General features: G+C 46.9%; 1 pseudogene; it reads left to right on the top strand.

Moving 5' to 3' along the window:
* The window catches only part of LOC123733382 (rap guanine nucleotide exchange factor 5-like), a 99,269-nt pseudogene that overhangs the window by 84,251 nt on the left and 2,043 nt on the right, over nt 1-12,975 (top strand).

Genomic DNA, 12,975 nt, shown 5'->3' with positions numbered 1-12,975 from the left:
TGTAATGTTACTGTCATCACTCCCTCCTGAACCCTGCAGTGGTCTGTAATGTTACTGTAATGTTACTGTCATCACTATCTCCTGAACCCTGCAGTGGTCTGTAATGTTACTGTCATCACGCCCGCCTGAACCATGCAGTGGTCTGTAATGTTACTGTCATCACTCCCTCCTGAACCCTGCAGGGGTCTGTAATTTTACTGTAATGTTACTGTCATCACTCCCTCCTGAACCCTGCAGTGGTCTGTAATGTTACTGTAATGTTACTGTCATCACTGCCTCCTGAACCCTGCAGTGGTCTGTAATGTTACTGTCATCACTGCCTCCTGAACCCTGCAGGGGTCTGTAATGTTACTGTCATCACGCCCGCCTGAACCATGCAGTGGTCTGTAATGTTACTGTCATCACTCCCTCCTGAACCCTGCAGGGGTCTGTAATGTTACTGTAATGTTACTGTCATCACTCCCTCCCTGAACCCTGCAGTGGTCTGTACTGTTACTGTAATGTTACTGTCATCACTGCCTCCTGAAACCTGCAGTGGTCTGTAATGTTACTGTCATCACTGCCTCCTGAACCCTGCAGGGGTCTGTAATGCTACTGTCATCACTGCCTCCTGAACCCTGCAGTGGTCTGTAATGTTACTGTCATCACTACCTCCTGAACCCTGCAGGGGTCTGTAATGTTACTGTCATCACTGTCTCCTGGACCCTGCAGTGGTCTGTAATGTTACTGTAATGTTACTGTCATCACTGCCTCCTGAACCCTGCAGTGGTCTGTAACGTTACTGTAATGTTACTGTCATCACTGCCTCCTGAACCCTGCAGTGGTCTGTAATGTTACTGTCATGTTACGGTCATCACTCCCTCCTGAACCCTGCAGTGGTCTGTAATGTTACTGTAATGTTACTGTCATCACTGCCTCCTGAACCCCGCAGTGGTCTGTAATGTTACTGTCATGTTACTGTCATCACTGCCTCCTGAACCCTGCAGTGGTCTGTAATGTTACTGTCATCACTGCCTCCTGAACCCTGCAGTGGTCTAATATTTCTGTAATGTTACTGTCATCACTGCCTCCTGAACCCTGCAGGGGTTTGTAATGTTACTGTAATGTTACTGTCATGTTACTGTCATCACTCCCTCCTGAACCCTGCAGTGGTCTGTAATGTTACTGTAATGTTACTGTCATCACTGCCTCCTGAACCCTGCAGTGGTCTGTAATGTTACTGTCATCACTGTCTCCTGGACCCTGCAGTGGTCTGTAATGTTACTGTAATGTTACTGTCATCACTGCCTCCTGAACCCTGCAGTGGTCTGTAATGTTACTGTAATGTTACTGTCATCACTGCCTCCTGAACCCTGCAGTGGTCTGTAATGTTACTGTCATGTTACTGTCATCACTGCCTCCTGAACCCTGCAGTGGTCTGTAATGTTACTGTCATCACTGCCTCCTGAACCTTGCAGTGGTCTGTAATGTTACTGTAATGTTACTGTCATCACTGCCTCCTGAACTCTGCAGTGGCCTGTAATGTTACTGTCATGTTACTGTCATCACTCCCTCCTGAACCCTGCAGTGGTCTGTAATGTTACTGTAATGTTACTGTCATCACTTTCTCCTGAACCCTGCAGTGGTCTGTAATGTTACTGTCATGTTACTGTCATCACTGCCTCCTGAACCCTGCAGGGGCTTGTAATGTTACTGTAATGTTACTGTCATGTTACTGTCATCACTCCCTCCTGAACCCTGCAGTGGTCTGTAATGTTACTGTAATGTTACTGTCATCACTGCCTCCTGAAACCTGCAGTGGTCTGTAATGTTACTGTCATCACTGCCTCCTGAACCCTGCAGGGGTCTGTAATGCTACTGTCATCACTGCCTCCTGAACCCTGCAGTGGTCTGTAATGTTACTGTAATGTTACTGTCATCACTGCCTCCGGAACCCTGCAGTGGTCTGTAACGTTACTGTAATGTTACTGTCATCACTGCCTCCTGAACCATGCAGTGGTCTGTAATGTTACTGTCATGTTACTGTCATCACTCCCTCCTGAACCCTGCAGTGGTCTGTAATGTTACTGTAATGTTACTGTCATCACTGCCTCCTGAACCCTGCAGTGGTCTGTAATGTTACTGTCATGTTACTGTCATCACTGCCTCCTGAACCCTGCAGTGGTCTGTAATGTTACTGTCATCACTGCCTCCTGAACCCTGCAGTGGTCTAATATTTCTGTAATGTTACTGTCATCACTGCCTCCTGAACCCTGCAGGGGTTTGTAATGTTACTGTAATGTTACTGTCATGTTACTGTCATCACTCCCTCCTGAACCCTGCAGTGGTCTGTAATGTTACTGTAATGTTACTGTCATCACTGCCTCCTGAACCCTGCAGTGGTCTGTAATGTTACTGTCATCACTGCCTCCTGAACCCTGCAGTGGTCTGTAATGTTACTGTCATCACTGCCTCCTGAACCCTGCAGTGGTCTAATGTTTCTGTAATGTTACTGTCATCACTGCCTCCTGAACCCTGCAGGGGTTTGTAATGTTACTGTAATGTTACTGTCATCACTACCTCCTGAACCCTGCAGTGGTCTGTAATGTTACTGTCATCACTATCTCCTGAACCCTGCAGTGGTCTGTAATGTTACTGTAATGTTACTGTCATCACTATCTCATGAACCCTGCAGTGGTCTGTAATGTTACTGTCATCACTCCCTCTTGAACCCTGCAGTGGTCTGTAATGTTACTGTCATCACTCCCTCCTGAACCCTGCAGGGGTCTGTAATGTTACTGTAATGTTACTGTCATCACTACCTCCTGAACCCTGCAGTGGTCTGTAATGTTACTGTAATGTTACTGTCTTCACTCCCTCCTGAACCCTGCAGGGGTCTGTAATGTTACTGTCATCACTGCCTCCTGAACCCTGCAGTGGTCTGTAATGTTACTGTCATCACTGCCTCCTGAACCCTGCAGTGGTCTAATGTTTCTGTAATGTTACTGTCATCACTGCCTCCTGAACCCTGCAGGGGTTTGTAATGTTACTGTAATGTTACTGTCATCACTCCCTCCTGAACCCTGCAGTGGTCTGTAATGTTACTGTAATGTTACTGTCATCACTATCTCCTGAACCCTGCAGTGGTCTGTAATGTTACTGTCATCACGCCCGCCTGAACCATGCAGTGGTCTGTAATGTTACTGTCATCACTCCCTCCTGAACCCTGCAGGGGTCTGTAATTTTACTGTAATGTTACTGTCATCACTCCCCTCCTGAACCCTGCAGTGGTCTGTAATGTTACTGTAATGTTACTGTCATCACTGCCTCCTGAACCCTGCAGTGGTCTGTAATGTTACTGTCATCACTGCCTCCTGAACCCTGCAGGGGTCTGTAATGTTACTGTCATCACGCCCGCCTGAACCATGCAGTGGTCTGTAATGTTACTGTCATCACTCCCTCCTGAACCCTGCAGGGGTCTGTAATGTTACTGTAATGTTACTGTCATCACTCCCTCCTGAACCCTGCAGTGGTCTGTAATGTTACTGTAATGTTACTGTCATCACTGCCTCCTGAAACCTGCAGTGGTCTGTAATGTTACTGTCATCACTGCCTCCTGAACCCTGCAGGGGTCTGTAATGCTACTGTCATCACTGCCTCCTGAACCCTGCAGTGGTCTGTAATGTTACTGTCATCACTACCTCCTGAACCCTGCAGGGGTCTGTAATGTTACTGTCATCACTGTCTCCTGGACCCTGCAGTGGTCTGTAATGTTACTGTAATGTTACTGTCATCACTGCCTCCTGAACCCTGCAGTGGTCTGTAACGTTACTGTAATGTTACTGTCATCACTGCCTCCTGAACCCTGCAGTGGTCTGTAATGTTACTGTCATGTTACTGTCATCACTCCCTGCTGAACCCTGCAGTGGTCTGTAATGTTACTGTAATGTTACTGTCATCACTGCCTCCTGAACCCTGCAGTGGTCTGTAATGTTACTGTCATGTTACTGTCATCACTGCCTCCTGAACCCTGCAGTGGTCTGTAATGTTACTGTCATCACTGCCTCCTGAACCCTGCAGTGGTCTAATATTTCTGTAATGTTACTGTCATCACTGCCTCCTGAACCCTGCAGGGGCTTGTAATGTTACTGTAATGTTACTGTCATGTTACTGTCATCACTCCCTCCTGAACCCTGCAGTGGTCTGTAATGTTACTGTAATGTTACTGTCATCACTGCCTCCTGAACCCTGCAGTGGTCTGTAATGTTACTGTCATCACTATCTCCTGAACCCTGCAGTGGTCTGTAATGTTACTGTAATGTTACTGTCATCACTATCTCATGAACCCTGCAGTGGTCTGTAATGTTACTGTCATCACTCCCTCCTGAACCCTGCAGTGGTCTGTAATGTTACTGTCATCACTCCCTCCTGAACCCTGCAGGGGTCTGTAATGTTACTGTAATGTTACTGTCATCACTACCTCCTGAACCCTGCAGTGGTCTGTAATGTTACTGTAATGTTACTGTCTTCACTCCCTCCTGAACCCTGCAGGGGTCTGTAATGTTACTGTCATCACTGCCTCCTGAACCCTGCAGTGGTCTGTAATGTTACTGTAATGTTACTGTCATCACTGCCTCCTGAACCCTGCAGTGGTCTGTAACGTTACTGTCATCACTGCCTCCTGAACCCTGCAGTGGTCTGTAATGTTACTGTCATCACTACCTTCTGAACCCTGCAGGGGTCTGTAATGTTACTGTCATCACTGTCTCCTGGACCCTGCAGTGGTCTGTAATGTTACTGTAATGTTACTGTCATCACTGCCTCCTGAACCCTGCAGTGGTCTGTAATGTTACTGTCATGTTACTGTCATCACTGCCTCCTGAACCCTGCAGTGGTCTGTAATGTTACTGTAATGTTACTGTCATCACTGCCTCCTGAACCCTGCAGTGGTCTGTAATGTTACTGTCATGTTACTGTCATCACTGCCTCCTGAACCCTGCAGTGGTCTGTAATGTTACTGTCATCACTGCCTCCTGAACCCTGCAGTGGTCTAATGTTTCTGTAATGTTACTGTCTTCACTGCCTCCTGAACCCTGCAGGGGTTTGTAATGTTACTGTAATGTTACTGTCATGTTACTGTCATCACTCCCTCCTGAACCCTGCAGTGGTCTGTAATGTCACTGTAATGTTACTTTCATCACTGCCTCCTGAACCCTGCAGGGGTCTGTAATGTTACTGTCATCACTGTCTCCTGGACCCTGCAGTGGTCTGTAATGTTACGGTAATGTTACTGTCATCACTGCCTCCTGAACCCTGCAGTGGTCTGTAATGTTACTGTAATGTTACTGTCATCACTGCCTCCTGAACCCTGCAGTGGTCTGTAATGTTACTGTCATGTTACTATCATCACTCCCTCCTGAACCCTGCAGTGGTCTGTAATGTTACTGTAATGTTACTGTCATCACTGCCTCCTGAACCCTGCAGGGGTCTGTAATGCTACTGTCATCACTGCCTCCTGAACCCTGCAGTGGTCTGTATTGTTACTGTCATCACTACCTCCTGAACCCTGCAGGGGTCTGTAATGTTACTGTCATCACTGCCTCCTGAACCCTGCAGTGGTCTGTAACGTTACTGTAATGTTACTGTCATCACTGCCTCCTGAACCCTGCAGTGGTCTGTAATGTTACTGTCATGTTACTGTCATCACTCCCTCCTGAACCCTGCAGTGGTCTGTAATGTTACTGTAATGTTACTGTCATCACTGCCTCCTGAACCCTGCAGTGGTCTGTAATGTTACTGTCATGTTACTGTCATCACTGCCTCCTGAACCCTGCAGTGGTCTGTAATGTTACTGTCATCACTGCCTCCTGAACCCTGCAGTGGTCTAATGTTTCTGTAATGTTACTGTCATCACTGCCTCCTGAACCCTGCAGGGGTTTGTAATGTTACTGTAATGTTACTGTCATGTTACTGTCATCACTCCCTCCTGAACCCTGCAGTGGTCTGTAATGTTACTGTAATGTTACTGTCATCACTGCCTCCTGAACCCTGCAGGGGTCTGTAATGTTACTGTCATCACTGTCTCCTGGACCCTGCAGTGGTCTGTAATGTTACTGTCATCACTGCCTCCTGAACCCTGCAGTGGTCTGTAATGTTACTGTAATGTTACTGTCATCACTGCCTCCTGAACCTTGCAGGGGTCTGTAATGTTACTGTCATCACTGTCTCCTGGACCCTGCAGTGGTCTGTAATGTTACTGTAATGTTACTGTCATCACTGCCTCCTGAACCCTGCATGGGTTTGTAATGTTACTGTAATGTTACTGTCATCACTACCTCCTGAACCCTGCAGTGGTCTGTAATGTTACTGTCATCACTATCTCCTGAACCCTGCAGTGGTCTGTAATGTTACTGTAATGTTACTGTCATCACTGCCTCCTGAACCCTGCAGTGGTCTGTAATGTTACTGTCATGTTACTGTCATCACTGCCTCCTGAACCCTGCAGTGGTCTGTAACGTTACTGTCATCACTGCCTCCTGAACCCTGCAGTGGTCTAATGTTTCTGTAATGTTACTGTCATCACTGCCTCCTGAACCCTGCAGGGGTTTGTAATGTTACTGTAATGTTACTGTCATCACTACCTCCTGAACCCTGCAGTGGTCTGTAATGTTACTGTAATGTTACTGTCATCACTATCTCCTGAACCCTGCAGTGGTCTGTAATGTTACTGTCATCACTCCCTCCTGAACCCTTCAGTGGTCTGTAATGTTACTGTCATCACTCCCTCCTGAACCCTGCAGGGGTCTGTAATGTTACTGTCATCACTACCTCCTGAACCCTGCAGTGGTCTGTAATGTTACTGTAATGTTACTGTCTTCACTCCCTCCTGAACCCTGTAGGGGTCTGTAATGTTACTGTCATCACTGCCTCCTGAACCCTGCAGTGGTCTGTAATGTTACTGTAATTTTACTGTCATCACTGCCTCCTGAACCCTGCAGGGGTCTGTAATGCTACTGTCATCACTGCCTCCTGAACCCTGCAGTGGTCTGTAATGTTACTGTCATCACTACCTTCTGAACCCTGCAGGGGTCTGTAATGTTACTGTCATCACTGTCTCCTGGACCCTGCAGTGGACTGTAATGTTACTGTAATGTTACTGTCATCACTGCCTCCTGAACCCTGCAGTGGTCTGTAATGTTACTGTCATGTTACTGTCATCACTGCCTCCTGAACCCTGCAGTGGTCTGTAATGTTACTGTCATCACTGCCTCCTGAACCCTGCAGTGGTCTAATATTTCTGTAATGTTACTGTCATCACTGCCTCCTGAACCCTGCAGCGGTTTGTAATGTTACTGTAATGTTACTGTCATGTTACTGTCATCACTCCCTCCTGAACCCTGCAGTGGTCTGTAATGTTACTGTAATGTTACTGTCATCACTGCCTCCTGAACCCTGCAGTGGTCTGTAATGTTACTGTCATCACTGTCTCCTGGACCCTGCAGTGGTCTGTAATGTTACTGTAATGTTACTGTCATCACTGCCTCCGGAACCCTGCAGTGGTCTGTAATGTTACTGTAATGTTACTGTCATCACTGCCTCCTGAACCCTGCAGTGGTCTGTAATGTTACTGTCATGTTACTGTCATCACTGCCTCCTGAACCCTGCAGTGGTCTGTAATGTTACTGTCATCACTGCCTCCTGAACCCTGCAGTGGTCTAATGTTTCTGTAATGTTACTGTCATCACTGCCTCCTGAACCCTGCAGGGGTTTGTAATGTTACTGTAATGTTACTGTCATCACTACCTCCTGAACCCTGCAGTGGTCTGTAATGTTACCGTCATCACTATCTCCTGAACCCTGCAGTGGTCTGTAATGTTACTGTAATGTTACTGTCATCACTATCTCATGAACCCTGCAGTGGTCTGTAATGTTACTGTCATCACTCCCCTCCTGAACCCTGCAGTGGTCTGTAATGTTACTGTCATCACTCCCTCCTGAACCCTGCAGGGGTCTGTAATGTTACTGTAATGTTACTGTCATCACTACCTCCTGAACCCTGCAGTGGTCTGTAATGTTACTGTAATGTTACTGTCTTCACTCCCTCCTGAACCCTGCAGGGGTCTGTAATGTTACTGTCATCACTGCCTCCTGAACCCTGCAGTGGTCTGTAATGTTACTGTAATGTTACTGTCATCACTGCCTCCTGAACCCTGCAGTGGTCTGTAACGTTACTGTCATCACTGCCTCCTGAACCCTGCAGTGGTCTGTAATGTTACTGCCATCACTACCTTCTGAACCCTGCAGGGGTCTGTAATGTTACTGTCATCACTGTCTCCTGGACCCTGCAGTGGTCTGTAATGTTACTGTAATGTTACTGTCATCACTGCCTCCTGAACCCTGCAGTGGTCTGTAATGTTACTGTCATGTTACTGTCATCACTGCCTCCTGAACCCTGCAGTGGTCTGTAATGTTACTGTAATGTTACTGTCATCACTGCCTCCTGAACCCTGCAGTGGTCTGTAATGTTACTGTCATGTTACTGTCATCACTGCCTCCTGAACCCTGCAGTGGTCTGTAATGTTACTGTCATCACTGCCTCCTGAACCCTGCAGTGGTCTAATGTTTCTGTAATGTTACTGTCTTCACTGCCTCCTGAACCCTGCAGGGGTTTGTAATGTTACTGTAATGTTACTGTCATGTTACTGTCATCACTCCCTCCTGAACCCTGCAGTGGTCTGTAATGTTACTGTAATGTTACTGTCATCACTGCCTCCTGAACCCTGCAGGGGTCTGTAATGTTACTGTCATCACTATCTCCTGAACCCTGCAGTGGTCTGTAATGTTACTGTCATCACTCCCTCCTGAACCCTTCAGTGGTCTGTAATGTTACTGTCATCACTCCCTCCTGAACCCTGCAGGGGTCTGTAATGTTACTGTCATCACTACCTCCTGAACCCTGCAGTGGTCTGTAATGTTACTGTAATGTTACTGTCTTCACTCCCTCCTGAACCCTGTAGGGGTCTGTAATGTTACTGTCATCACTGCCTCCTGAACCCTGCAGTGGTCTGTAATGTTACTGTAATGTTACTGTCATCACTGCCTCCTGAACCCTGCAGGGGTCTGTAATGCTACTGTCATCACTGCCTCCTGAACCCTGCAGTGGTCTGTAATGTTACTGTCATCACTACCTTCTGAACCCTGCAGGGGTCTGTAATGTTACTGTCATCACTGTCTCCTGGACCCTGCAGTGGTCTGTAATGTTACGGTAATGTTACTGTCATCACTGCCTCCTGAACCCTGCAGTGGTCTGTAATGTTACTGTAATGTTACTGTCATCACTGCCTCCTGAACCCTGCAGTGGTCTGTAATGTTACTGTCATGTTACTATCATCACTCCCTCCTGAACCCTGCAGTGGTCTGTAATGTTACTGTAATGTTACTGTCATCACTGCCTCCTGAACCCTGCAGGGGTCTGTAATGCTACTGTCATCACTGCCTCCTGAACCCTGCAGTGGTCTGTATTGTTACTGTCATCACTACCTCCTGAACCCTGCAGGGGTCTGTAATGTTACTGTCATCACTGCCTCCTGAACCCTGCAGTGGTCTGTAACGTTACTGTAATGTTACTGTCATCACTGCCTCCTGAACCCTGCAGTGGTCTGTAATGTTACTGTCATGTTACTGTCATCACTCCCTCCTGAACCCTGCAGTGGTCTGTAATGTTACTGTAATGTTACTGTCATCACTGCCTCCTGAACCCTGCAGTGGTCTGTAATGTTACTGTCATGTTACTGTCATCACTGCCTCCTGAACCCTGCAGTGGTCTGTAATGTTACTGTCATCACTGCCTCCTGAACCCTGCAGTGGTCTAATGTTTCTGTAATGTTACTGTCATCACTGCCTCCTGAACCCTGCAGGGGTTTGTAATGTTACTGTAATGTTACTGTCATGTTACTGTCATCACTCCCTCCTGAACCCTGCAGTGGTCTGTAATGTTACTGTAATGTTACTGTCATCACTGCCTCCTGAACCCTGCAGGGGTCTGTAATGTTACTGTCATCACTGTCTCCTGGACCCTGCAGTGGTCTGTAATGTTACTGTCATCACTGCCTCCCTGAACCCTGCAGTGGTCTGTAATGTTACTGTAATGTTACTGTCATCACTGCCTCCTGAACCTTGCAGGGGTCTGTAATGTTACTGTCATCACTGTCTCCTGGACCCTGCAGTGGTCTGTAATGTTACTGTAATGTTACTGTCATCACTGCCTCCTGAACCCTGCATGGGTTTGTAATGTTACTGTAATGTTACTGTCATCACTACCTCCTGAACCCTGCAGTGGTCTGTAATGTTACTGTCATCACTATCTCCTGAACCCTGCAGTGGTCTGTAATGTTACTGTAATGTTACTGTCATCACTGCCTCCTGAACCCTGCAGTGGTCTGTAATGTTACTGTCATGTTACTGTCATCACTGCCTCCTGAACCCTGCAGTGGTCTGTAACGTTACTGTCATCACTGCCTCCTGAACCCTGCAGTGGTCTAATGTTTCTGTAATGTTACTGTCATCACTGCCTCCTGAACCCTGCAGTGGTCTGTAATGTTACTGTAATGTTACTGTCATCACTATCTCCTGAACCCTGCAGTGGTCTGTAATGTTACTGTCATCACTCCCTCCTGAACCCTTCAGTGGTCTGTAATGTTACTGTCATCACTCCCTCCTGAACCCTGCAGGGGTCTGTAATGTTACTGTCATCACTACCTCCTGAACCCTGCAGTGGTCTGTAATGTTACTGTAATGTTACTGTCTTCACTCCCTCCTGAACCCTGTAGGGGTCTGTAATGTTACTGTCATCACTGCCTCCTGAACCCTGCAGTGGTCTGTAATGTTACTGTAATGTTACTGTCATCACTGCCTCCTGAACCCTGCAGGGGTCTGTAATGCTACTGTCATCACTGCCTCCTGAACCCTGCAGTGGTCTGTAATGTTACTGTCATCACTACCTTCTGAACCCTGCAGGGGTCTGTAATGTTACTGTCATCACTGTCTCCTGGACCCTGCAGTGGTCTGTAATGTTACTGTAATGTTACTGTCATCACTGCCTGCTGAACCCTGCAGTGGTCTGTAATGTTACTGTAATGTTACTGTCATCACTGCCTCCCTGAACCCTGCAGTGGTCTGTAATGTTACTGTCATGTTACTGTCATCACTCCCTCCTGAACCCTGCAGTGGTCTGTAATGTTACTGTAATGTTACTGTCATCACTGCCTCCTGAACCCTGCAGTTGTCTGTAATGTTACTGTAATGTTACTGTCATCACTGCCTCCTGAACCCTGCAGTGGCCTGTAATGTTACTGTCATGTTACTGTCATCACTCCCTCCTGAACCCTGCAGTGGTCTGTAATGTTACTGTAATGTTACTGTCATCACTGCCTCCTGAACCCTGCAGTGGTCTGTAATGTTACTGTCATGTTACTGTCATCACTGCCTCCTGAACCCTGCAGTGGTCTGTAATGTTACTGTCATCACTGCCTCCTGAACCCTGCAGTGGTCTAATGTTTCTGTAATGTTACTGTCATTACTGCCTCCTGAACCCTGCAGGGGCTTGTAATGTTACTGTAATGTTACTGTCATGTTACTGTCATCACTGACCTCCTGAACCCTGCAGTGGTCTGTAATGTTACTGTAATGTTACTGTCATCACTGCCTCCTGAAACCTGCAGTGGTCTGTAATGTTACTGTCATCACTGCCTCCTGAACCCTGCAGTGGTCTGTAATGTTACTGTAATGTTACTGTCATCACTCCCTCCTGAACCCTGCAGTGGTCTGTAATGTTACTGTAATGTTACTGTCAACACTCCCTCCTGAACCCTGCAGTGGTCTGTAATGTTACTGTCATCACTGCCTCCTGAACCCTGCAGTGGTCTGTAATGTTACTGTCATCACTACCTCCTGAACCCTGCAGGGGTCTGTAATGTTACTGTAATGTTACTGTCATCACTCCCTCCTGAACCTTGCAGTGGTCTGTAATGTTACTGTCATCACTCCCTCCTGAACCCTGCAGGGGTCTGTAATGTTACTGTAATGTTACTGTCATCACTACCTCCTGAACCCTGCAGGGGTCTGTAATGTTACTGTAATGTTACTGTCATCACTCCCTCCTGAACCCTGCAGTTGTCTGTACTGTTACTGTCATCACTCCCTCCTGAACCCTGCAGGGGTCTGTAATGTTACTGTAATGTTACTGTCATCACTACCTCCTGAACCCTGCAGGGGTCTGTAATGTTACTGTAATGTTACTGTCATCACTCCCTCCTGAACCCTGCAGTGGTCTGTAATGTTACTGTCATCACTCCCTCCTGAACCCTGCAGTGGTCTGTAACGTTACTGTCATCACACCTCCTGAACCCTGCAGTGGTCTGTAATGCAGACAGAAATATTGTGAGCTAAACTAAATCAGGATCGATTATCTAGCACTCAATATTTTAACCCTGCTATATTGTTCCCTTTCTCTTAGATATCACCTTCATTCACGAGGGCAACAAAACGTTTCTCGAAAACCTGGTCAATTTTGAAAAGCTGGTAAGTTGCTCAAGTATGACGGAGGGGGTTGAACATGTCAGTGTACCCAATGTTTCCTCAACTATAGACAGTCTATAACGCAGAACCAGGTCATCTAAAATATGTGATGGATGTGTATTTGATGTGTATGGTGTCCATCTCCTCTTGCAGCACATGATAGCCGACACGGTGCGTCTCATCAGACACTGTCAGGAGGATCACATGGGTGGGTGAAGTGTGTGTGTGTGTGTGTGTGTGTGTGTGTGTGTGTGTGTGTGTGTGTGTGCGTCTTACTCTCACACAGTCTTTGATCAGAAATGACAATCAACTTTGATGAGCTATCCTTGAACCTCCATACTCATGTCATTACTTACACACAGTAAACAGGTCACAGTGTTGACTTTCTACAGTCATCCACTATAACACAGTAAACAGGTC

Source organism: Salmo salar, chromosome ssa02 (genome assembly GCF_905237065.1).
Source record: "Salmo salar chromosome ssa02, Ssal_v3.1, whole genome shotgun sequence".
Taxonomy (NCBI): Eukaryota; Metazoa; Chordata; class Actinopteri; order Salmoniformes; family Salmonidae; genus Salmo; species Salmo salar.
The sequence above is the reverse complement of the archived record's forward strand: the minus strand, read 5'-3'. Positions and strand labels throughout refer to the sequence as shown.